At 35.9% G+C, this 24000-nt stretch overlaps 1 protein-coding gene and 1 long non-coding RNA gene across 2 annotated transcripts in view; one reads left to right on the top strand and one right to left on the bottom strand.

The window, feature by feature from the left end:
- The window catches only part of LOC144970269 (uncharacterized), a 251041-nt gene extending 239995 nt beyond the window's left edge, over positions 1 to 11046 (bottom strand). The window contains exon 1 of the mRNA XM_078909732.1: positions 10764 to 11046. The gene's annotated coding sequence lies outside the window, so the exon portion shown is untranslated. The remainder of the gene's footprint in view (positions 1 to 10763) is intronic.
- Positions 1 to 24000, top strand: part of LOC144970274 (uncharacterized) — a 265721-nt gene that overhangs the window by 123750 nt on the left and 117971 nt on the right. The window lies entirely within an intron of this gene.

The following is a 24000-nucleotide window of genomic DNA, read 5'->3' as shown; positions in this document are numbered from 1 at the left end:
GGACGGGTATGACGCTTCGGAAGAAAAAAAAAACAACCCAAACTAGTCCTGAAAATGGATGGCAATGTGAAAGTTATCACATCGCTAACTGGCCGTATCATTCCATTGGTTCTCTGAATCGATTTGAATCTGAATAGAAGGATTGGACTGGGGTGAGTGAGTGGTGGTGGTCGGTGGTGGTCTCAATCAGGCCGTCAGTTACTCACTTCAAAGATCACAATAATAATGATAATATTATGATCACCATTACAATGCCTCTACTGGGTGAGTGGTTTCAACGGATGCTAATGCTATTTCCCAAGCCAATAGGTTTCTGGGTCGCTCTGTATGCAACCAGACATCTCGCTCATTCAATACTTTATGAAAACAACTTTATAAAATGAAAGAAAGAGTTGGACATTTCTGCCTTACTTAACTATAGAAATAAAACGTTAGAAATATTTTGGCCAGAAAACTCGGCTTTCAAATAGTGATCGATAATCGATCGATATTTCAGAGATGAGTTCTTTGGCCAATTTCTTAAAAAGGTGTTGTTGTTTTTTTCTCTCTCCAGAGTACGGCAGCACTCTGCTAACGACACAGTTTTGAAAGTCAATATATCAAGAGAAACACAGTTTTGAAAGTCAATATATCAAGATAATGTGTGTGGTCTTCTTCTTCTTCTTCTTCTTCCTCTTCTTCTTCTTCTTCTTCTTCTTCTTCTTCTTCTTCTTCTCTTCTTCTTTCTCTTTCTTCTTCTTCTTCTTCTCTTCTTCTTCTCTTCTTCTTCTTCTTCTTTTCTTTTTTCTTCTTTCTTTCTTTCTTCTTCTTTTCTTCTTCTTTCTTCTTCTTTCTTCTTCTTCTTCTTCTTCTTCTTCTTTCTTCTTCTTCTTCTTCTTCTTCTTCTCTTCTCTTTCTTTCTTCTTCTTCTTCTTTTTCTTCTTCTTCTTCTTCTTCTCTTCTTCTTCTTCTTTTCTTCTTCTTCTTCTTCTTCTTCTTCTTCTTTCTTCTTCTTCTCTTCTTTCTTCTTCTTCTTCTTCTTCTTCTTCTTCTTCTTCTTCTTCTTCTTCTTCTTCTTCTTCTTCTTCTTCTTCTTCTTCTTCTTCTTCTTCTTCTTCTTCTTCTTCTTCTTCTTCTTCTTCTTCTTCTTCTTCTTCTTCTTCTTCTTCTTCTTCTTCTTCTTCTTCTTCTTCTTCTTCTTCTTCTCTTCTTCTTCTTCTTCTTCTTCTTTCTTCTTCTTCTTTCTTCTTCTTCTTCTTTCTTCTTCTTCTCTTCTTCTTCTTCTTCTTCTTCTTCTTCTTCTTCTTCTTCTTCCTTCTTTCTTCTTCTTCTTCTTCTTCTTCTTCTTCTTCTTCTTCTTCTTCTTCTTTTCTTCTCTCTTCTCTTCTTCTTCTTCTTCTCTTCTTCTTCTTCTTCTTCTTCTTCTTCTTCTTCTTCTTCTTCTTCTTCTTCTTCTTTCTTCTTCTCTTCTTCTTCTCTTCTTCTTCTTCTCTTTCTTCTTCTTCTTCTTCTTCTTCTTCTTCTTCTTCTTCTTCTTCTTCTTCTTCTTCTTTCTTCTTCTTCTTCTTCTTCTTCTTCTTTTCTTCTTCTTCTTCTTCTTCTTCTTTCTTCTTCTTTCTTCTCTTCTTCTTCTTCTTCTTCTTCTTCTTCTTCTTCTTCTTCTTCTTCTTCTTCTTCTTCTTCTTCTTCTTCTTCTTCTTCTTCTTCTTCTTCTTCTTCTTCTTCTTCTTCTTCTTCTTCTTCTTCTTCTTCTTCTCTTCTTCTTCTTCTTCTTCTTCTTCTTCTTCTTCTTCTTCTTCTTCTTCTTCTTCTTCTTCTTCTTCTTCTTCTCTTCTTCTCTTCTTCTTCTTCTTCTTCTTCTTCTTCTTCTTCTTCTTCTTCTTCTTCTTCTTCTTCTTCTTCTTCTTCTTCTTCTTCTTCTTCTTTCTTCTTCTTCTTCTTCTTCTTCTCTTCTTCTTCTTCTTCTTCCTTCTCTCTCTTCTTCTTCTTCTTCTTCTTCTTCTTCTTCTCTTCTCTTCTCTTCTTCTTCTTCTCTTCTTCTTCTTCTTCTTCCTGCTCCTCTCCTGCTCTTTTCTTCTACCCTCCTACTTTCTCTCCTCTCTCTCTCTCCTCTCTCTCTCTCTCTCTCTCTCTCTCTCTCTCTCTCTCTCTCTCTTCTCTCTCTCTCTCTCTCTCCCTCTCTCTCTCTCTCTCTCTCTCTCTCTTCTTTTTTAAAAAAATACCTCCATTTGTCTCTCTCTATTTCTCAAAAATACCCTTATACAAAAAATCACCGGGAAAGGAATGACCCGCATACCATTTTGTTTTGATATTGCTTTATCTAATTCAATAGATTGTGTTGCAATGGAAAAAGACACAAGCCAGAGAGAGAGAGAGAGAGAGAGAGAGAGAGAGAGAGAGAGAGAGAGAGAGAGAGAGAGAGTATTGTGTGTCTCTGTGTGTACGTGATTGTATGTCTGTGTGTCTGTGTGTGTGTCTGTGTGTACGTGATTGTATGTCTGTGTGTCTGTGTGTGTGTGTGTGTGTGTGTCTTTGTGTGTTTCTGTATAGGAGGAAGGATGGAAATTATTATTATTATTATTATTATTATTATTATTATTATTATTATTATTATTATTATTATTATTATTATTATTATTATTATTATTATTATTATTATTATTAATTATTATTAGTCATTATGACTAACGTTATTTACGTCATTAGATTGTGAAAAGGAAGGAAAATGCAAATAATATAATGATGTCATCAAAGTATCTAGTTTATCTTTTTTTCGAACCCATCTCGAGCACTGCCAAATAAAACAAAACCACAATAAATTTTGGCCAGAAAACAAACTCGTCCTTCAACTATCGATCGATTTAAATTAATGACATCCAGAAATTGTAAAACCTCTCAATCCTTGCTTTCGCGCGAAGTCCCAGGTTTAAGAGTTTTTGCGAAGATGAGTGGGGGGGGGGGGTGCCATTTTAATTGATTGATATTTGAAGGACGTGTTTTCTGGCCAATTTTTTTTTGTTTTTTTTTTTTTGTTTTTTTTCGAGTACGACGGAGCACTCCTTCGTTAATTCGTCACAATGACAAGAAGAATCCTCCGTCTTTTTCTACACTTTTCCATTCGTATTCACCGTATCTGCTGCGGTGTTTCGTTACATTTTATTGTTTCGTTTCGTATTACTTACCGATTATCTATTTGTTTACATCAAGATAATATGTCGTTTTACACATTTTTCCCGCTCCCGCTCCCACTCCCAATAATAATAATGGCACACACCCGGAGTTACACAGCGTTACGCGAGATACCTTGATTAATATGCGTGAATTTATACTAGCTAGGTCTACATTATATTTTTTAAAAAGTCAAACAAGCATTTTTTTAGCATTGTATATTCAAATTAGTTATGCATTATTTGCGTCATCTGTCTGACTGTCTGGTTGGACTCGTACTTATATACAGGTCTGATAACCTAAATTGTTATGGGCCCATTGTTATCCAACGCAATACATTGTCCGTTACAACGATGAAAAATCAGACACATAATTGCTTCGGTTATCAGACCTGAAAATATGTGCACTAGGTCTGGTTGGTATTTGATGAATTTATATAATATTTATTTTTAGATTTGTGTAATTTATAAAACTTCTCAATATGATTGAAGTCTGGTTTTTATTGTTTGCTTTTTTAATCAGTCACATAATAATAATATCAATTTAAAAAAAAAAAGAAGATGATACTGCATTTGAGGCAATTATGTTTTGTTTTCTGGCTTGAAATACAATAGGTACACATATAAAATTAGAGAGAGAATAATATTATATGTTCGTATATTCACATCAACAGTAATACTCAGTTTGGGTCAGTCGAGTTTATTATTACCCTTTTGTTTTTAAGAAGAAGAAGAAAGAAGGTGAAAGAGAGCGGAGAAGAAAAAAAAAAAAGGGGGGGGGGGAGCAAATAAGAGGCTAGAAAAAGGGAGGAGAGAAAATGAAATAAGGAAGAGAGAAAGAAAGAAAGAAAGAAAGAAAGAAAGAGAAAAAGAAAGAGAGAGAGAGAGAGAGAGAGAGAGAGAGAGAGAGAGAGAGAGAGAGAAAGAGAGAGATAAAAAGACAAAAGAAACTAAAGTAACAAACAAAAAACCACGCAAAAAAAAAACTTTTCAAAATAAACAAATAAACAATCAAACAAATCTCGGCAAACTTGAAAAAAACCCCCCAAAAACAGAGCTTTTTTACAGTTATATTCTTGAGACTATACTTTCAGAAATCACGAGAAAGAAATAGGCAAAGCATCACCGTGCATCATGATTTGCATAAGGTTTGATCAGCAAGATCTATATATAAAGAGGTTTGATTCTTTTCCATTCTACCTAACCCTGCCCCTAGGCCTAAGATCCATGACAGATATCATTTTATCCCATGAATGGGCCAGCCGACCCCTAGTCGAGTTAAGTATTATGTTCTGTGCATTATTGATTGTGCAATCGTCGACAAAGCCGAAAATATTCAGATAAAACGGCGAGAGCAGCAGTGGCTGAACTGACCTTCTCTGCTGACCCTGTATTCCCCCCCCCCTTCCTTCGCCCTCACCCTCTCACTCACACACTCATTCACTCACTCACTTACTAACATACTCATCCACTCACTCTCATTCACTCACTCAGTCACTCAGTCACTCACATACGCACGCTCTCATTCATCTACTACCTTAGACTCATTCACTTACTCACTCATTCAGTCATTCACTCTCACCATCACTCAACCATCTCACACTTGCTTACTCACTCACGCATTCATTCACCCATTCACTCACTCACTATCTCCAATTCACTCAATAACTCACTCACTATCACATGCTCGCTGATTCACTATCTTACTACTCACTCACTCATCTACTCACTCACTCACTCCCTCACTCATTCATTCACTCACTCATTGAGTCACCCTCCCATTACCACTCACTCACTTATTCAACTCATCAACCAGCCACCCAGCAGCCCTCCTTCCCTCTTCATTCCTTCCTTTCTTCCTTCCTTCCCATCTCCAATCCCATCACGCTAGTTCTATATTCAGCACGACTATATCATTGGAAATTACAATGGCAAGGAGCCAGAGATCGGGAGATCTCCCAGACACATCACAGATATAACAAATAGCATCCGATATAACATTAAATGTACAACAAAACCCGCCAGTCGACAATGAGTCGGCTTATCTAGATAACTACATTCGATTTCTGATTCATCCACCTCTATCCATTCCTTCTTCACTCAGTTTCTGACCTGCCACACATTCCTTCATTCTCCCAAACCTATAACTGTCTCAAGCGCCGAAAAGCTCCATAACATACAAAAGTAGTCTGCAGTTCAATCAATTAATGGTCAATAGTCTTGGCTGGCAAAACAATATTATAGCATAGGGGTAACAACAGTGTTACTACAACCACTACTACTACTACTACTACTACTACTACTACTACTACTACTACTACTACTACTACTACTACTACTACTACTACTACTACTACTACTACCACGACTACTACCACCATCACCACCACCACCACCACTACTACTACTACTACTACTACTACTACTACTACTACTACTACTACTACTACTACTACCACCACCACCACCACTACTACTACTACTACTACTACTACTACTACTACTACTACTACTACTACTACTACTACTACTACTACTACTACTACCACCACCACCACCACCACTAACATAACCAACAGAATAAAACCGCCACCAAAACTGGCAACGTTGCCAAAGTAACCTCCCATAATACTTCTATAATGATATATAGATGAAATCATTACGTGTAATGTGCCTTTTCCCCAAGTAATGAATTATTCATACCCTTGTTTTCCTATCCTGCCTCTCCTTAATCCAAACAATTGATATCGTATACAATAACAATATATTATCATGTATATCCGAGGTTCAATTGATAGAATGTTGGACAAACTCATACGGTCCCGACTCGTTGGTACATCTGAACTTTTTTTACTGCCACCCACCCACTCCAACCGTAGCCGTCGTTAATATACACTAGAACACCCTGGGAGTTATAGTTGACGTCATTTTTAAAGTTTTGTGCAGCGTTTAGTGAGTTGTTAGTTGAGTTCAAGGAAATAAGTGATTACATTGGTTGAACTATTGAATACAATACACGATTTGTTTTCTTTTGCGACCAAAGACTTGTCTTTTGACATCATTTTTTGGTCTGTTCAGGCTATAAGTTAACGATGGCTATGCTCCAACCCACCCTTATCTACCTAGTTGTACTATAGTAAATGGATTTAATTTAGATGGACAGGGGAAAAAAACAACTATTTGATAGACCAAAGTTCTGTCCAAAGGCTAACAAGAAATCCGTACCCTAATGTGTCACGCAAAGATAATAATCATACAAAAGACAGATAATGAGATGGATCGTATTAATTTAACATTAAATTTGGTGATGGAGTTGTGAAATATACTCCAAAAGAGGTAGTAGCCTGAAAACACATGTATTGAGATTTTGGCCAGAAAACTCGTCTTTCAAATATCGATCAATTAAAATGACCTGAATCTTAACAAAATCTCTCAAACCCGGAACTTTATAAATTCCAATATTGCCAGTTTTTGAAAAGGTGAGGATAATTTAAACGACAGGTTTTCGAAGGACGAGTGTTCTGGAAAAAAAAACCCCAAAAAACTTTACAAAAATGGGCATTTCGCTAACACTAGGGAACTTCATTCGTTAGAACCGACGTGGACTTATTTGTAGGTCTGATAACCTAATTCCTTATTGGCTCATTGTTGTAAAGGAAATCTAAAAAGAAATGACGCAAAATAGTGTTCATTACAACAATGTTAAACTAGGCCCATAAGTGGGTTCAGATGTCAGACCTGCATATATGCGCACATCGGTTAGAATAATATCTATCATTAATTTTGTATCGGTATCATTGCAAAAACCACCAGTGTATCATCATCAAGCAATTACTTTTATCCGCTTCACGCTATAGAAACCGGGATAAACTCCGGCTCCATGGGCCTAATGGTTCAGAAAGACTACATAAATCTTAAATTTATTTTTCTTGCACCCGCTTTACTCCGACATAAGACGTTTCGATGCAGTGGTGTACAAATAATGTATTTAATGTGCGACTTAGTGGTCTTGTGGTATAGCACTCTCATTTGGATCGAAAGAACCAGGGTTCAGGCCTCGCTCTGAGCGGCGCATTGTTGATTCTTGGAAAATGTTCTTTTACTCACATTCTCTCACCGTACTCAGGTGTAAAATTTGAGTACCTGACCGTTAACATTGTCTTAGGTGCCATGCCTTGTCCTTCATGTTACGAGTTGCTGTTGGTTAGGGAGGGACCCCTTGTAAAGCGCTTTGAGCACGTTTAGTGGACATTGCGCTATATTATAAAAGCTCAAGTTAATCTATAACGAATTACTCTCATCCGGCAGATCCAGTTCTATCATAGACTTGTGCCAGATGTAGCCTCGTGTGATCAAAGTCGCTCACGTCCGTCTGACCTACTGGCGTTTTGCCCGTGTATTAGCCACTATAAAACTAGATCCCACCCGTAATAATTATAATATCGTGTAGTTAGAGGAGGGACTTGATATCAACATATAATATCATACGACTTTAAGTTATTAAATGAATAACTTTAGAAGACATATATTATATGCTAGGGGCTAGTTTTTAAACAAATCTTTACATGACGTGCAATAAGCAGCTAAAAAAAATACAATAAAAATACAAGTTGGCATCTATCTATAATGCTTGCTTTATTTATAAATATTATTTCTTCGTGGATCTTAATTGTTTGATTGGTTTGTTTTATTTATTTTTTTCTTTGTTGGAGTGGAAGAGGGAGGCAGGGGGTGGCTTTTTTTTTTTAAAATTATTTTATTGTTGTTGTTTTTATTTTTGTTTTGTTTTGTTTTTATTGTGTCTTGTTACTTTAGTTTAATGAAATTTGGCAACTTATCATACCATTTTATATTAGCGCATCTCTAAAAATTTAAATTTCAAACTGTTGATTTCCTCTCCTCGGTCACTTACAAACTATATTGGTAAGGTTTATGCATTGGTCTAGCGGTAATATTATGGTATGACACTCGCTTTCGGATCGGAAGGTCCTGGGTTCGAGCCTCGCTCGGCGCATAGTTCAGTCCTGGGAAAAGGCTCTTTATTCACATTCTCTCACCTAACTCAGGTGTAAAATGAGAAACTGGCCGTGAACACGCTGTCTTTGTCGGGAAAAATTGTAATATCGCCTAACATGCGTCATGTCTCGTCCTATACGTTATTTGTTGCTGTTGGTCAAGGACCCCTTGCAAAGCGCTTTGAGCACGTTTAGTGGATATTGCCCTATATAAAAGCTCACTTTTTAAAAGTTAAATAGTTAACTGCCGTACTCGGAGCCATTAATATTATACAACGTGTAGCTCGTACTTTAGAAAGACGCGTATTTAAAAATTTGGTCAGAAAACTCGTCCTTCAAATATCGATCGATTCAAATGACCCAAATCTTGGGAAAAACTCTCAAACCTGGGACACCTTTCGAAGGAGGAGTTTTCTGGAGAAATTTTTAAGCACGGGTCTGTCCAGACTGCGGCAGTTAACTGGTTAAAAAAAAGCAGCTCGAAAACATCAGAGATACTCACTCACTCACTCTCTCTCTCTCTCTCTCTCTCTCTCTCACACACACACACACACACACACAACGAGATGGTGGTGGGTGTCGAAAAAAAAGCAGATTCTCCATTACTGTTTCATGTCATTATTTTCGATGTTAACTGTCTGCGTTTTTGTGTTTGTTTCATTTTTGTTGGGGTTAAAAAAAAATAATTCTGGTCTGTATGTCAGACAGAGACACTTAATGGGAGCATTATCTCCTTCCTATTTCTGATGGAGTATGGGGGAAGAAATCCCAAGAAATTTTATTCAACTTTAAAAGCCTTCTTCTTAGCTGACAATGCGTAAAGCGATGATATAAAAATGAAACATAATCTTGAAGTTAGGGCATTTTTCAGCTTTGTCCAATCTTTTTAGTGCTCATTAATTCAATAACCGGCTACAATACATACATACATACATACATATATATATATATATATATATATATATATATATATATATATATATATATATATATAGAGAGAGAGAGAGAGAGAGAGAGAAAGAGAGAGAGAGAGAAAGAGATGGAAACAGAACTGGAAAGATAATTTTGGAGAATTTTGTAAAAAAAAAAAATGGAATAGAAATAGAGAGATGAAAGCAGTGACGAAGACACAGGGCGGAAAGGGGGAATGGGGGAGGGGGTAAGATATTTCCAACACAATTCTTAAAAGCCATTCTAAATGCAAATCAAAGTGATAAACGACATGAACAAAAGCTATCCTGTGTTGCATTATCGGAATTTGTTTCTGTGTTTTACACTCTACCAAAACAACTGACGATGAAGGCAAAGACCCAGCACCTTTGTCCAGTTAACTGATGCCTTACTATTGAAAGACACGTATTTACAAATTTGGCCAGAAAACACGTCCTTCAAATATCGATCGAATTGAATGACCCTCTACTTGGATTTTTAATAAAACGAACTCTCAAATATGGGGTCTCGCGAGGTTCCAGATTTAAGAGTTGTTTTTCAGTATTTTTTTTCAATTAAAGGATCATTTAAATCGATCAATATTTGAAGGATGAGTTTTCTGGCCAAATTTTTTAACACGTATTTTTCCAGAGTACGGCAGTTTACTGGTTAATACAGAAGTCACGTATTAGATTTTTAGAAGTTCGTTACAAGTCAAAGCATGGGCAAATCACTTGCTTTACGTATTGATGGGCCTTAAGCTTAATACAATTGATAGACAGAATAATTCTACCGTATGGCAGGAATTGGACGAATTGGAGAGTGACCCTCTACATCTGTCACGTGTACATGTTGCTGCTCGAAGCTCGAAAAAAATAAATAACAATGTAAAAGTGAATGTAAGCTACAATTTGATATACGAAAACGGATAAAATGGACGTTTCGGGTTTCCCCTTTATCAACAAAACAGGATGAATGATTCGTCTGTAGTGTTTCATTCATCCTGTTTTGTAGATAAAGGTGAAACCTGAAACGTCCATTTTTTCTGTTTTCGTATATTAAATTGAATGTTACATTCAATTTCATATTGTTATTAACATGTCATATCATAACGATGCAATGGCGATATAAACGACTAATGGAATTATAATGAACAAGAAAAAAAAATTATGGAGCGGTGAAAGTTGTTAAATGTCATAACCAGCACGTATTTATTTGCAGGCCTGATAACACAAATTACTCTGGGCTCATTGTTGTAATGGAAATACTCTCAAACCAAAGCAAAATAATAAACTCCATTATACAACAATGTTAAATCAAACCCTTGATTGTATTCAGTTATCAGACGTGCAAACAAGAACACGTCGGTTAGAACTAAAATCATGTAATATGTTGCCGTGCACAAAAAATGAATATACACAGATATTAAGATTGTTGGAAAGAATAAAAATAATCAACCTTTTCTGGTACTGTCTGTCTGCATTTTTTTTCTTACAAAGTACACACATGTATAATTCTATCAAGTGCTTGTATCCGTTCTTCCCTTCACCCAGAAGCTATTAACTCATGCTTTTGAATGATATCATAAAAGAACATTAGACTCGACTGTTATGCAAATTATGACATTAAAAAAAAAAAAAGATTGATAATCAATAAAAACTTCAATACTCACCTCAAAATGAAATCATTGATGTCTACTCGGAATCCTTAAAAAAAGATTCTTGCATCGATTTATTGGAAAAACTATTAATACGTAATACACAAAGAAAAAGAGAAATCGAATTCCACACACAGACCGGAATGGAAAGATGGAATCTATTATTATAATCCTCGAAGTATTCCGCTTAGTCTGACCGGCTGATAGAATATGCACATAATTTATTATTATTATTATAAGGGGGGTTTTATACATCCAACATTGCATAAAAGAAATTCAACACCACCAAAAAAAATGTAAGCCAGAGCAACGAATAACAAAATAATCCATTCACCCAAAATGCGCTTGTACGCCGGCCGGTAGATACGGGATAGGAGGAGGAATACGCGGGCATCGTTCCATCCAAAAGTTATCGCATTCATCACCGTATCCTCGAGTTCTCTTCGCTCACTCACTCTCCCTACTCTCTTTCCCCCACCACCACCACCACCTTCCCTCTTCTTCTCGTGAGTCTCTCTCTCTCTCTCTCTCTCTCTCTCTCTCTCTCTCTCTCTCTCTCTCTCTCTCTCTCTGTCCCGCTTCCAAGTTATCAAGAACACTTTGTGTCTAAAAATAAGTCGGCGAAATTCCTCGGATCTTACCCAGTTTTACAAATGTCTAGTAAAACGAATCAAAAACCTTAACAACTCCCCGTCCTTACTTTTTTTACTCACTGTTAAATAACCCCTCGTGCGCGTGCGGGGGTACTCTATCAGCCACGCATGGTCTTATCTCGACTCCGATCCACACATACTAACGACTGCATCATTCGCCATATATACCAGACGCTCCTTTACAACTGCTCGTGCATGCATTGCACATGTTATGGGTTGTCTCCCTAGATGAAATGCGTTTCACACCCGGCTATCTGTTTCATAATTTCTATTATCTTTAACAATAAATAGCTATTATCATTTTGCGTGCCACAGTTATCAATAGTTGTTTAAGTAAGTGTATAATATTAATTTGGTAAGCGACAACTGGTTTTTATAATTCTTAATCTGTGAAGCGTCCAGAACAATTGTCAAAAAGAAATAAATAAATATATAAATAAGTTAATAAAACTTGGGCGTTTATAGAGGGCAATATACTAAATTTGCTCAAAGCGTTTTACAAAGAGATATAAAGTCAATAAAATAAAATTTAAAAATGACAAAATAAATCAAATACGTAGCTACCGAATGGAAATGGAAAACAAAAGGAGTTGATATCAAAATGTGATTTTGTAACAAACAAGAAACAAAACAAACAAACAAAATTGTTGTAATCAATCCCAGTGAGCGTGCGCCTACACACACATACACACACCGTTAATCACATTATACAATCTGTTTAAAAGGTTGTGGCAACTCTAGTCATCGCTTTTGGCTGGCAGATAACACGATAGTGTCGTCAACCGCAATATATGCTTTTAGATAAAATCATCGATAGGTGTTGGCTACTGCTTTTCTTCTGAGAACTTGCATTTTTTTTTTTTTAATGAGTCTGAAATTTATGATACCGATCGCTAGGAGAGTACCTTCGCTCGTACGTACGTACGTACGTACGTACGTGCACTTAATCATAGCGGTATGGGTGGAGCCTGAATTCTACTAGTGTGAGTAGTCTAGTTATGAGTGTGAGTGAGTGAGTGTGTGTATGTGTGTGTATGTGTGTATTGTGAGAGTGAGTTTTAGCAAGACCGTGAGATCGTCGTGAGTTGTGAGTCATCTTGCATGCTTTCATTATCAACAGAGTAGCCCAGTAGCGATATTTTTATTCTATTTCAGGACACGGGTGGAGACCTCAATGGGCGTGAACCATGGCATAGAGGGCTGGAACCATTATGGCTGGAACACATGCAGGACATGGAATAAATGTATTTGACCTTTCCACGACATATAGGTATAATTCATGTGAGGTCGAGTCCATGGTGTGGTTGAATGTGTGATTTTTTTCTTTTTCTTCTTCTTCTTGATTCTGTTTTTATATTTTTTCTCCCCCCCCCCCTTTTTTTGGGGTGGGGGAGGGGGGGGGGGGTTCTCTCTGTAGTATTAAAGAACTTAATTAGATTACTTTTTCTCAATAAAACAAAGAAAGATAACCAAGTCTCATTTTGTTTTGTCTGTAAATTAAATGTTCGAACTTTAGTTCAATCCGATATAACAACGTTGGGAGATAACAATAAGTTGAATATTGCACATGGACTTTCTGAAAAATAAGTGCTATCAACCACAAAACTCTCTCCCCCCCCTACTCTCTCTCTCTCTCTCTCTCTCTCTCTCTCTCTCTCTCTCTCTCTCTTCCCTTTGTTTTTGAATTTCCTTCATTCACTTCTTTCACTTGTATACCCAAGCACTTACTCCTTCGCTAAAAGCTAATTCACCCCCTCCCTCAATTTTTGATTTCATTTCTATATACTTCTCTCTTCTCGACACTCACTCATCACCTCTTTCACTCATTCATTTTCTAAGATGACTCAGTCACTCTCTTTCTCACTCACTCATTCATTGACTCACCAATCCACTTGCTCATTTCGCAGATACACAAGACCCCCCCCCCCCCCCCATTTGCCCCCCCTCCCCCCTTCCACTTTTTTTCTTCTAACGCTGACCCAATCAGACTCGATAATTATCATTCTCCAACCATCAAGACTGTCTTCCTCTTTTTTCTTTTTCTTCTTCATCTTCTTCGTCTTCTTTATTATATAAACTGACTGACTCAGTCAGAGCGTTACTCTTGATATTTTATTTCCAAAAATAAAAGAGAGAAATTATGATGTGTATCGTATGGGTCAATGCCAAACATACATACAAAACCAAAAAAAAAAAAAAATTATAATGGTAATAATAATAATAATAATGATAATAATAATAATAATAATAATAATAATAATAACAACAACAATAATAATAATAATAATAATAATAATAATAATAATAATAATAATAATAATAATAATAATAATAATAATAATAATAATAAAATAATGATACTAATAATAATAAAGATGATGATGATGATGCTGCTGCTGCTGCTGCTGCTGATGATGATGATGATGATGATGATGATGATGATGATGATGATGATGATGATGATGATGATGATGATGATAATGATAATAATAATAATAATAATAATATTTACATATGAATAATAATAATGATGATGATGATGATGATGATGATGATGATGATGATGATGATGATGATGATGATGATGATGATGATGACGATAATAATAATAATATTGACATAAGAATAATAATGATGATGATGATGATGATGATGATGATGATGATGATGATGATGATGATGATGACGATGATGATGTTGATGATGATGATGGTGATAACAATAATAATAATTAAAATAACCAACAAAGAATGTTAGATCTGCGAATTCAAACTCTTGCACAAATGCTAATTATCGCCTAGGAAAGATAATAAAGCAGCTATGAGGCATATAGATCATCCAATTCTTTCCTCTGGTCAAAAGAAGAGTTGATAAGTATTAGTCTTACAATATCCACCGAAACCCATGAAGATAACGATTCCCCCGGATTCTGTAACATGATACTGGCAGGAGTTAATAAATATCAATCACAATCTGAACATGATGTTAGTCTATAGCAAGAGTACTTTCCGCCAGACCTAATGTTAGACCCAACTACCTATTCATGGTAGCTGAACTGGAGTCTAAAAATGGTTCGTCTACACGTGAGGCTCATTCTCTTCTGAAGGCGGAAAAGCAGTATGCGCCTCCGGTTATTGATAGAACACTGTTATTCGTAACGCAGCTTTCTTAGTTTCATAGTGACGTTTTTTTTTCTACGCATGGGTAATCTTATAGATAGAATGCGCTTGGCCAAAGAGTTCACAACATTGCCATCCGGAAGTATAACGGACCAACACACAAACTCTGTGTAACCATGAACTTTTATAGTCTGGTTAATACAGTTTAGTGAGAACAACTCACAAACGCGGATGGCAAAAACAATAACAAAGGCCTGAGTGACGTCATCTGCATACTATCTATACCATTCACTTGCACGTGCGAACACAATAAACATAAACACTCACAAAACACACCACACATCCCTCCCCTTCAGCCTACCCCCCCCCCCCCCCCCCCCAGCCCTTTATACACAAACATGTCCCCCAACAGAGCTTCAGAGCGAATTCTGTTAATTCAGAATGACACCAAACAATAAACATGATTGTTATATTAATTCTGCTTCAGTTTATAATGCAATTTCAATGGACTGATAACACACATGTCATAGTATTCGGCTGATATTGTGTAATGTTTGTAACAGCAATATTGATGATATGTACTGGTTTTCCGTGTATTGTGGCTGTTACATAATGAAACAAGAACTGTTGAATTTGGCTGGGTTTTGAGTTACGAAGAATGGAAGATAGATAGATAGATAGATAGATTAGATAGATAGATAGATAGATAGATAGATAGATAGATAGATAGATAGATAGATAGATAGATAGATAGATTAGATATATAGATAGATAGATAGATAGATAGATAGATAGATAGATAGATAGATAGATAGATAGATAGATAGATAGATAGATAGATACCAAACATGATTGTTATATTAATTCTGCTTCAGTTTATAATGCAATTTCAATGGACTGATAACACACATGTCATAGTATTCGCTGATATTGTGTAATGTTTGTAACAGCAATATTGATGATATGTACTGGTTTTCCGTGTATTGTGGCTGTTACATAATGAAACAAGAACTGTTGAATTTGGCTGGGTTTTGAGTTACGAAGAATGGAAGATAGATAGATAGATAGATAGATAGATAGATTAGATAGATAGATAGATAGATATATAGATAGATAGATAGATAGATAGATAGATAGATAGATAGATAGATAGATAGATAGATATAATATAGTTGGATGGCTATGTAGATGGATAGGTAGATAGATATATAGATAGTATGCGCTTGGCTAAGAAGCTCATAACATTGCCATCCGGAAGTATAACGGACCAACACACAAACTCTGTGTAACCATGAACTTTTATAGTCTGGTTAATACAGTTTAGTGAGAACAACTCACAAACGCGGATGGCAAAAACAATAACAAAGGCCTGAGTGGCGTCATCTTCGAACTATCTATAGATAGATAGATAGATAGATAGATAGATAGATAGATATATGGATATATATATATATATATATATATATATAATATATATAAAATATGTGTGTGTTTTGTGTGTGTGTGTGTGTGTGTGTGTGTATTTCAAAATGTGTGTGTGCATGCGTGAGTGCGTGTGTTTGTACACGTCTGAGTGCTTGTCTATGAAAACAATCAAAACGCATTTACGTTTTCCCATTTATATTTTATTGTCTGTCTTTATTGTTTGCTGAGCTGAAACAAAGGGAAGACACACACACACCAAGACGTTGATGGAAGTTTATATTGGGTGAGGAAAACAATTCCTCGTGTTCATGAAGAAACAGGAGAAACGAAATGACGATATACGAGCTAATGCTTTAAATCTTGAAAAAAAAATATAATATAGATCTGTTCTTTTTTTGTTTTTGTTTTTTCAAATTGCTTTTTTTAAAGAAAAAAAAGAAGACAAAAAAATAAGAAGCGGAGGTAAGTGAAACTCTGATGATTTTGAAAAGATTTTCTTTCATTGCCTAACTGCACAAAACTATGGATATTTCTGAATAAAAGGCGTCAACAAAACAACAAAGAAGAATTGAATTCGTGATATAGGTTTAGTTCCTTTAATCTTGCCAAGAAAACTGACATAAACGATTTGTATTTAAAAAGAGGAATGAATTAAAGAAAAGGGAAAACAGTAGAATAGAAAAGTGTTGGAATAGAAATACTACACAATGAATAAAAAGAATTTCCGGCCAAGCCTTCTGCAGCAGTCATCAACACAAATTGAATAAGGGGCCTCGTAGTTTGTAAAATTTAACAGATGACGTTTAGATGGGTTTAAAAAAAAAACTGAGGTGAGAAAAATAAATATTCTCAAATGTTCATTCAGCTAATTTGCGGGGAAAAAAACCAAACAAGTTGAGAGAGCGCCCAGACTTGGAAATGTTGAATAAAATGCGCGCGAGCCCATTTGTGTGTTTTTGTGTGTATGTGTGTGTGTGTGGGGGGGGGGGGGGGGGGGGGAGATCCAACCTCTGAGTGCCGCGAATACGATCTGGTTGATTTTTGATTTATAGATCCGACAATCAATCAGATGAATAATCAAATTTTCTCGTACAGAAGCTCGTCATATCGTAGCGTGAGTACAGCGAGATTAGTTCATTCAACCAACACCGCGATGCAACTCGTTCCATATAAAATATTACCGTAATATCACAATCTAGATCTAGTTAATCGATATCACAGCAAGGTTTCATATATATATATATATATATATATATATATATATATATATATATATATATATATATATATCGGAAATGGGCGAAGAAAATAATGGGATGGTGTTCTAAATACATGATGAGATAAGGCAAATGTCTGGCCTAAGGCATCAATAAAAATAGGATCAAAAAACGAGAGGAGAAGGGAGGGGCAATAAAAAACAAAAAGCTATCGGTGGATATTGATACTGATATATGATAACAATTATCCTTCTTTGAGTTTAAGACTCCGTGGTGTTAGGTCTTGTAATGTGATTATGTGACGTAGAAGGCTTAGATGATGACTGAAAGAGTGTTGATTTGTAATATCTCGGACGGGTTTGATTTTGCGTGAACGCATCCTCTCCAGCGGCCAGGTAACGAACTAGTACTGTTGTATTTGTCGTATATTCTCTCTCTCTATCTATCTCTCTCTCTCTCTCTCTCTCTCTCTCTCTCTCTCTCTTCCTCATTCTCTTTTTTCTCTTTCTGTATTTCTCTCGTTCTCTCTCTTTCTTTCTCTCTTCCTCTCTACCGTCTCTCTATCTCCCTCCCTCGCCCCCCCCCTCTCTCTCTCTCTCTCTCTTTCTCTCTCTCTCTCTCTCTCTCTCTCTCTCTCTTTCTTTCTTTCTTTCTTTCTCTCTGTCCTCTCTCCGCTCCCTCTCTCAATCTCTCTCTTTTTTCTCTCTGTCCTCTCCCTCTTTCCTCTCTCTCTCTCTCTCTCTCTCTCTCTCTCTCTCTCTCTACTCTATCCCTCTTTGTCTCTCTTTCTTTCCCTCTGTATCTCTCTCACTCGTTCTCTTTATTATCATATAATTGCTTATCCGTGCACGATTCCTTTTATCAATCATCATCAATCATGTCAAAACTCTAATCTACATTTTAAAATAAAATTACAGAATGAAAAAAAGCAGAAACACAAATTTGAAACAAACTCAAACAAAGAAAGAAAAAAAAGAAAGAAAAAAAAACCCAACAAAAAACAAACAAGACTATCTTCTCTGCCAACGCGTGCAATGTGATGAAATCTTATCTTTTCTCAGCACAGGCAATGCGTTTTCAACACCTGGCTAGAACAGTTACTCACTTTCACATATCATTATTATCTTTTTAAAAAAAAATAAAAATGTAAATACATTTGGAAAAAAAGGTAGATAGATAATCGTGTATTGGGGAGATATGACAAATAGAAAACACAGCAACTAACGGAGCAGAGAAAAGTATCCGAAGAAATGATGAGTTCAAAGCCAAACGTTTTATACAAGAATCGTCTGTCTGAACAGAGACATTTGGCAGAAGTGATTGTGCTTGATTTCTAAAATAAGGCGTTTTACTCAAAATTGGACATGTTTTAGTGACACACCCCATATATTTAAAACCGCAAATTTTGCGCATTTTCAGAAACCTAGATACATGTTTGTACACCACATTCTACATGAGTACAATAAAGTTGAAATACTATCTTTACCAGTGTATTGTAATCTTTGATCAATGGATTTATGACATTATTATTAATATTAAGGGCATTCAAGGGATTTTATCCTATTTTGCCCTATACCATATTATGTTATGTTATGTTATGTTACATGTTCATCTTTGTAGGTCCGATAACCAAAACCAATCATGTGCTTGTTATAATTTTACACTTAAATTCTAAATAAAATTTATAGAGCGCCAATCTCCACTGAAAATATCAAATGGCGCTTTACAAGACATATAGTTGACATGAGAAATTTAAGAAAACTCAAAGTTACAATTTAAAAAAATTTTAATGTTTATATTATAGATGATCTATTAAGTCGTACCAAAGAAACATAAAGAATTTTGTTGTATTGGTCGGTTTGAGGGAATTTTCATTACAACAACGATAGCATATTTTTTTTAAAGTTGAGCTTTTATATGGCGCAATATTCACTAAACGTGCTCAAAGCGCTTTACAAGAGGTCCCTTGGCCAAAAGCAACACTTAACATAATATATAGGATGTGACGTGGCGATAATTTTTTTTTTCCTGACAAAGACAACGCTGTTAACGGTCAGCTACACATTTTACACCTGAGTATGGTGAGAGAATGCGTGTAAAGAGCCTTTTCCAAGGACTCAACTATGCACCGAGCTAGGCTCGAACCCAGGACCTTCCGATCCAAAAGCGACTGTCATACCACATAGCCGCACACAGTAAATTATAACAATTTGGGTTATCTGATCAGATATGTATCAGATGCGCATAAAACATTTCTCACAGCGTTTTCCTTTAGTATTTCACGGTACATGCATTTTACTTGTTTTATTGGGGCGGCATGCTGGGCATGTGTGAAGGACCTCCAAGTGTTTTTGTCCATCAGGATCGCCCTCAAGGAGTTTGAAGTCTCGCAACATAATACTTTTTAAAATAATTATTTGTCACCCTTTCTATCTACTTTCTCCATTTGAAACCAAGCTCTTAAGACACCTTCTACCGAAGCTGACAAAACGCCGTTTCATATTCCGAACAAAAACGATAACCAAAACAACTTAACTCTATAAATTCATCCATTTTAAATGACTCCCAACTTGTCCACACACAAAAAAAATTCATGCCGAAAGTTTGAAGAATTGATTTCATTTCCATTAAATTTTTACCCATAATGGTCCTATAAAGTTGTTCTTTAAAGCCAACGTGTACATATATAACGGCCTGATAACCCAAATTGTTATAGGCTCATTGTTGTAATGGAAGTACTCTCAAACTAAGACAAAAAATACCACAATGTTAAATCAACTTCAACAGTCGAAACGTCAGTTCCTTCCTAATGACGCATGGTAACTTAGTAACACTGGCTCTAAACTATCGGAACAATGGCGGACGAAATATTTTTCCGGCGAGCATAAAAGCTATCCAGAGGAAAAAAAACCCCATAAATTTGATCATGTTTTGACTTTTACGCATTCTGATCACAAGACATATGAAAATTTCTAGCCAGCATGAAGAATAAAAAGTAATGATTTTCTTTGTTTAGAACAAAGATGAACGCCGTTGCGGGCGGCGTGACATCAGACTACTGAATCCAATTGCATGGCTAGCAGACCTGCTAATAGTACTATGTACATCTAGATTCAAGCCAATACGAAATTAGCCCGTTAGCGACAAACAGAAACTGACTAAAAACTAACTAAAAACTTCTTCATTTTTTCTAGATTTTTTAAAGTTTACAGCTTTCTTTGTAAACATGAGTATTTAAAAAGTGCAATACTCACTAAACGAGCTCAAAGCGCTATAGAAGGGGTCCTTAGCCAACAGCAACACAACATATTCTGTACGACACACGTTTGTAATGGACAGGTTTTACGTCTCAGTACGGTGAGAGAATGTGGGTAAAGAGTCTTTTTCAAGGACTTAACTATTCGGCCCTCAGAGCGGGACTCGAACCAAGGACCTTCCAATCTGAAGGGGTGTATCATACCACTATACCACATTATAGCCGCAATGCGAAATTAGCCCGTTAAAGACAAACAGAAACTAACTAAAAACTTCTTCATTTTTTTCTAATTATTTTTTTAGTGTACGGCTTTCTTTGTAAACATGAGTATTTAAAAAGCGCAATATTCACTAAACGAGCTCAACGCGCTATAGAAGGGGTCCTTAGCCAACAGCAACACAAGACACAAGACGCCAATTAGTTAGGGGATACTATTTTTTTTCGACAGAAATAATGCTTTTAATGGACAGGTTTTACGTCTCAGTACTGTGAGAGAATGTGGGTAAAGAGTCTTTTTCAAGGACTTAATAACTATTCGCCCCTCACAGCGGGACTCGAACCAAGGACCTTCCAATCTGAAGGCGTTTATCATACCACTATACCACATTATAACCGCACAATAAATAAAGGTAAATGGTAAAGAAAGAGCCAAACACAAACATACAAAAAAATAATTATAACATCGGTAGACGGGGTAGACCTAGAAAACATTCGTTTGGAATTGGGGTTAAGCGCTATAGTGGATGTTGTAAACAAAGACTTGAATGACTAACGGGATGCTAACCTGATATTTATTTGTGTTATACCAAATCTATGTCATCTCTCTGAGGTGACCGCCTGGTGATGATACGTTCATATTATTACAATGTTTAACACGGATCGTGGGTATCTATAATAGTATACGATTCTTACATTATTGCTTTTTGGAATTCGGGACATGTATGATGATCCCAATCATTGCACGAGTGTGCGTTGGGAACAAAGTTCGAATTCTAATACACAACAATGTAAGAATTCTTTTATTCTACCTACCCCTCAATCAATTCTAATTTTGTTATATATAAAAGACATATTAAAAAATACTTAAATGATTATGGATACTTACTTTTTTTTTTTTTAAAAAATAGTATATCGTATTCTGACAATAACATATTATTTGAGACCAAAGCAGTATTCTTATTTCCATTCGTAGTCCCTCAAGAGCCATTAGTCCCATGGAATTTATCCTGGCAATTTCTTACAACCCTTTGGATAGGACGCTAGTCTATCGCAAAGCATTTTCAGCTAGATCTAACAGAACTCAATCACTGCTTTGTGGACAAAAAAAAAAAAATCAGAACGTCATCCGGGATCGAGTGCTCTACCAATTGAGCTATCAGTACTCCTCGAGGCACGCGAGTAAATCAGATGTCTAAAAGAGATTTTGAGGCTAAAATGACAAGAAATGTAAAATTTTGATTTTTTTTTTAGTTATATTCATTTTCGTCAATCACAAAGAATTAACTAAAGTCTCTTTTATTTTGTTGGTTCAAGCGGTCTATCATAGAGCGACTTACAGGGCACATCTTTTATATAAATTGCATTAACTGATCTAATTGATGGAAATCGGAAACCGAGACACGCCAGTTATAACATGACTTTGTACGAGTAAGACGTGTGTTCCCCTTACTATTAAATCTATGTCAATTCTTAAAGCTGGCACACATAATTCATACACATGCAACATGTTTTAAAATCCATTAATCCTCTACTTCCCTTCACTGATAAAACGCCTTGTAACAGTATAGCCAAATAAAGAAAGAAAAAAGAGTTTGCGTCTTATATAGATAGATAAAAACGATCCCAAATTGTCAAAATTTCTTTTTAGATAATATAATAAAAAATATGAAACATTGCCTTATGTTATTTGTTTTGGTGAAGCGAAGACGTTAGAATGAACAAGATACTCAAATTTTGAGAGAAAAAAATCGATGAAACTTAACTTGAGATTTTATATAGGGCAAATATCCACTAAACGTGCTCAAAGCGCTTTACAAAGGGTCCCTGACAAACATCAATAGGTTACATAAAGAACGACATATGACGCCTGTTAGGCGATATTACAAATTTTTTTTCCCGAAAGAGAAAACGCTATTAACGGCCAGGTACACATTTTACACATGATTACGGTAAGATAATGTGAGTAAGGAGCCTTTTCCAATAACTCAACTATGCGCCGATCAAGGCTCGAACCCAGGACCTTCCGATCCCGTTGGACATACCCAACACTATAGTTTCTTAGGGTGACAAATACTAAAATCTTACATTTTAAAATTTTTAAATCACTTTTTGGACTCTGATGCACTCTGACATGATACCGTATTGAGACATTGGGTCACAAAATGGAAATGTTGATGCGATACGTTTATGTAAAATACTAACAACATCCGCCAGTAGGGTATATAACATACTAACACACAAAACTATGTGCAACCTTGAACGGTTATAGTCTGATTGATAGAATTTAGAAAGAACTAATCATTACAATGGCTGTTTATAAATCATAACAAAGAGTTGTATAACGTCAATTTCGTTCCTTCTTTAGTATGATTGATATAATCTATTGAGTACGAATAATTTAAAATGTCTGTCTAAAACAATAACAAAGAGCTGAGTGACGTCAATTTCGTCCCTTCTGTAGTCTGATTGATTGAGTTTAGTGAGTAGGTACTAATAAATTAAAATAGATAACAAAGACAATAACAAAGAGTTGAATGATGTCAATTTCGTTCCATCTATACGATTTTTAGGTTAAGGTGTGAAAAGGGCGTTTTTCTAAGTTTACGAATGTGGAGATCAGATAAGAAAACAATTTATGGTTAGCATAGCTATACCTTTGTTGTCGGTGACATCTCGCATCAGTAAATTTAAAGTTTTGACCTCATCCTGGTTTTAACTTTAAAGCAAAACTAATGGCCCTGTCTCTGTTTTTTTTTATCCATTCAATCTTTTAAAATGATGATATTCTTTATCTTCATATAATAATTGATGGCTGCAAGAAGTAGGTTTATATTTTATTGTATAATCATTATCATCATCATCATCATCATCATCATCATCATCATCATCATCATCATCATCATCATCACCACCATCATCATCACACACCACCACCACCACCACACCACCACACCACCACCACACACACACCATCATCATCATCATCATCATCATCATCATCATCACCACCACCACCACCACCACCACCACCACTCACCACCACTACAACCCTCCACCACCACCACCACCTCACCACCACCCCACCACCACCACCACTCACCTCACCCTCTCTCCACTCACCCATCTCATCATCATCTCTTCATCTCTTCATCATCATTATCACATTCTTTATCATTGTCTTATGTCTCATCTCTTCACCTTCTTCTACTTTTTTCATCATCACATCGACTACTCTCAGTCTTTCTTCTTCTTCTTCTTCTTCTTCTTCTCTCTTCTTCTTCTTCTTCTTCTTCTTCTCTTCTTCTTCTTCTTCTTCTTCTTCTCTTATTATTATTATTATATATTATTATTATTATTATTATT

The sequence above is a fragment of the Berghia stephanieae genome, chromosome 4 (genome assembly GCF_034508935.2).
Source record: "Berghia stephanieae isolate SIO BIC M18660-M18661 chromosome 4, UCSD_Bste_1.3, whole genome shotgun sequence".
In the NCBI taxonomy this organism is placed as follows: domain Eukaryota; kingdom Metazoa; phylum Mollusca; class Gastropoda; order Nudibranchia; family Aeolidiidae; genus Berghia; species Berghia stephanieae.
Note: the sequence above shows the minus strand (reverse complement) of the source record. Positions and strands in the feature narration are given on the sequence as shown.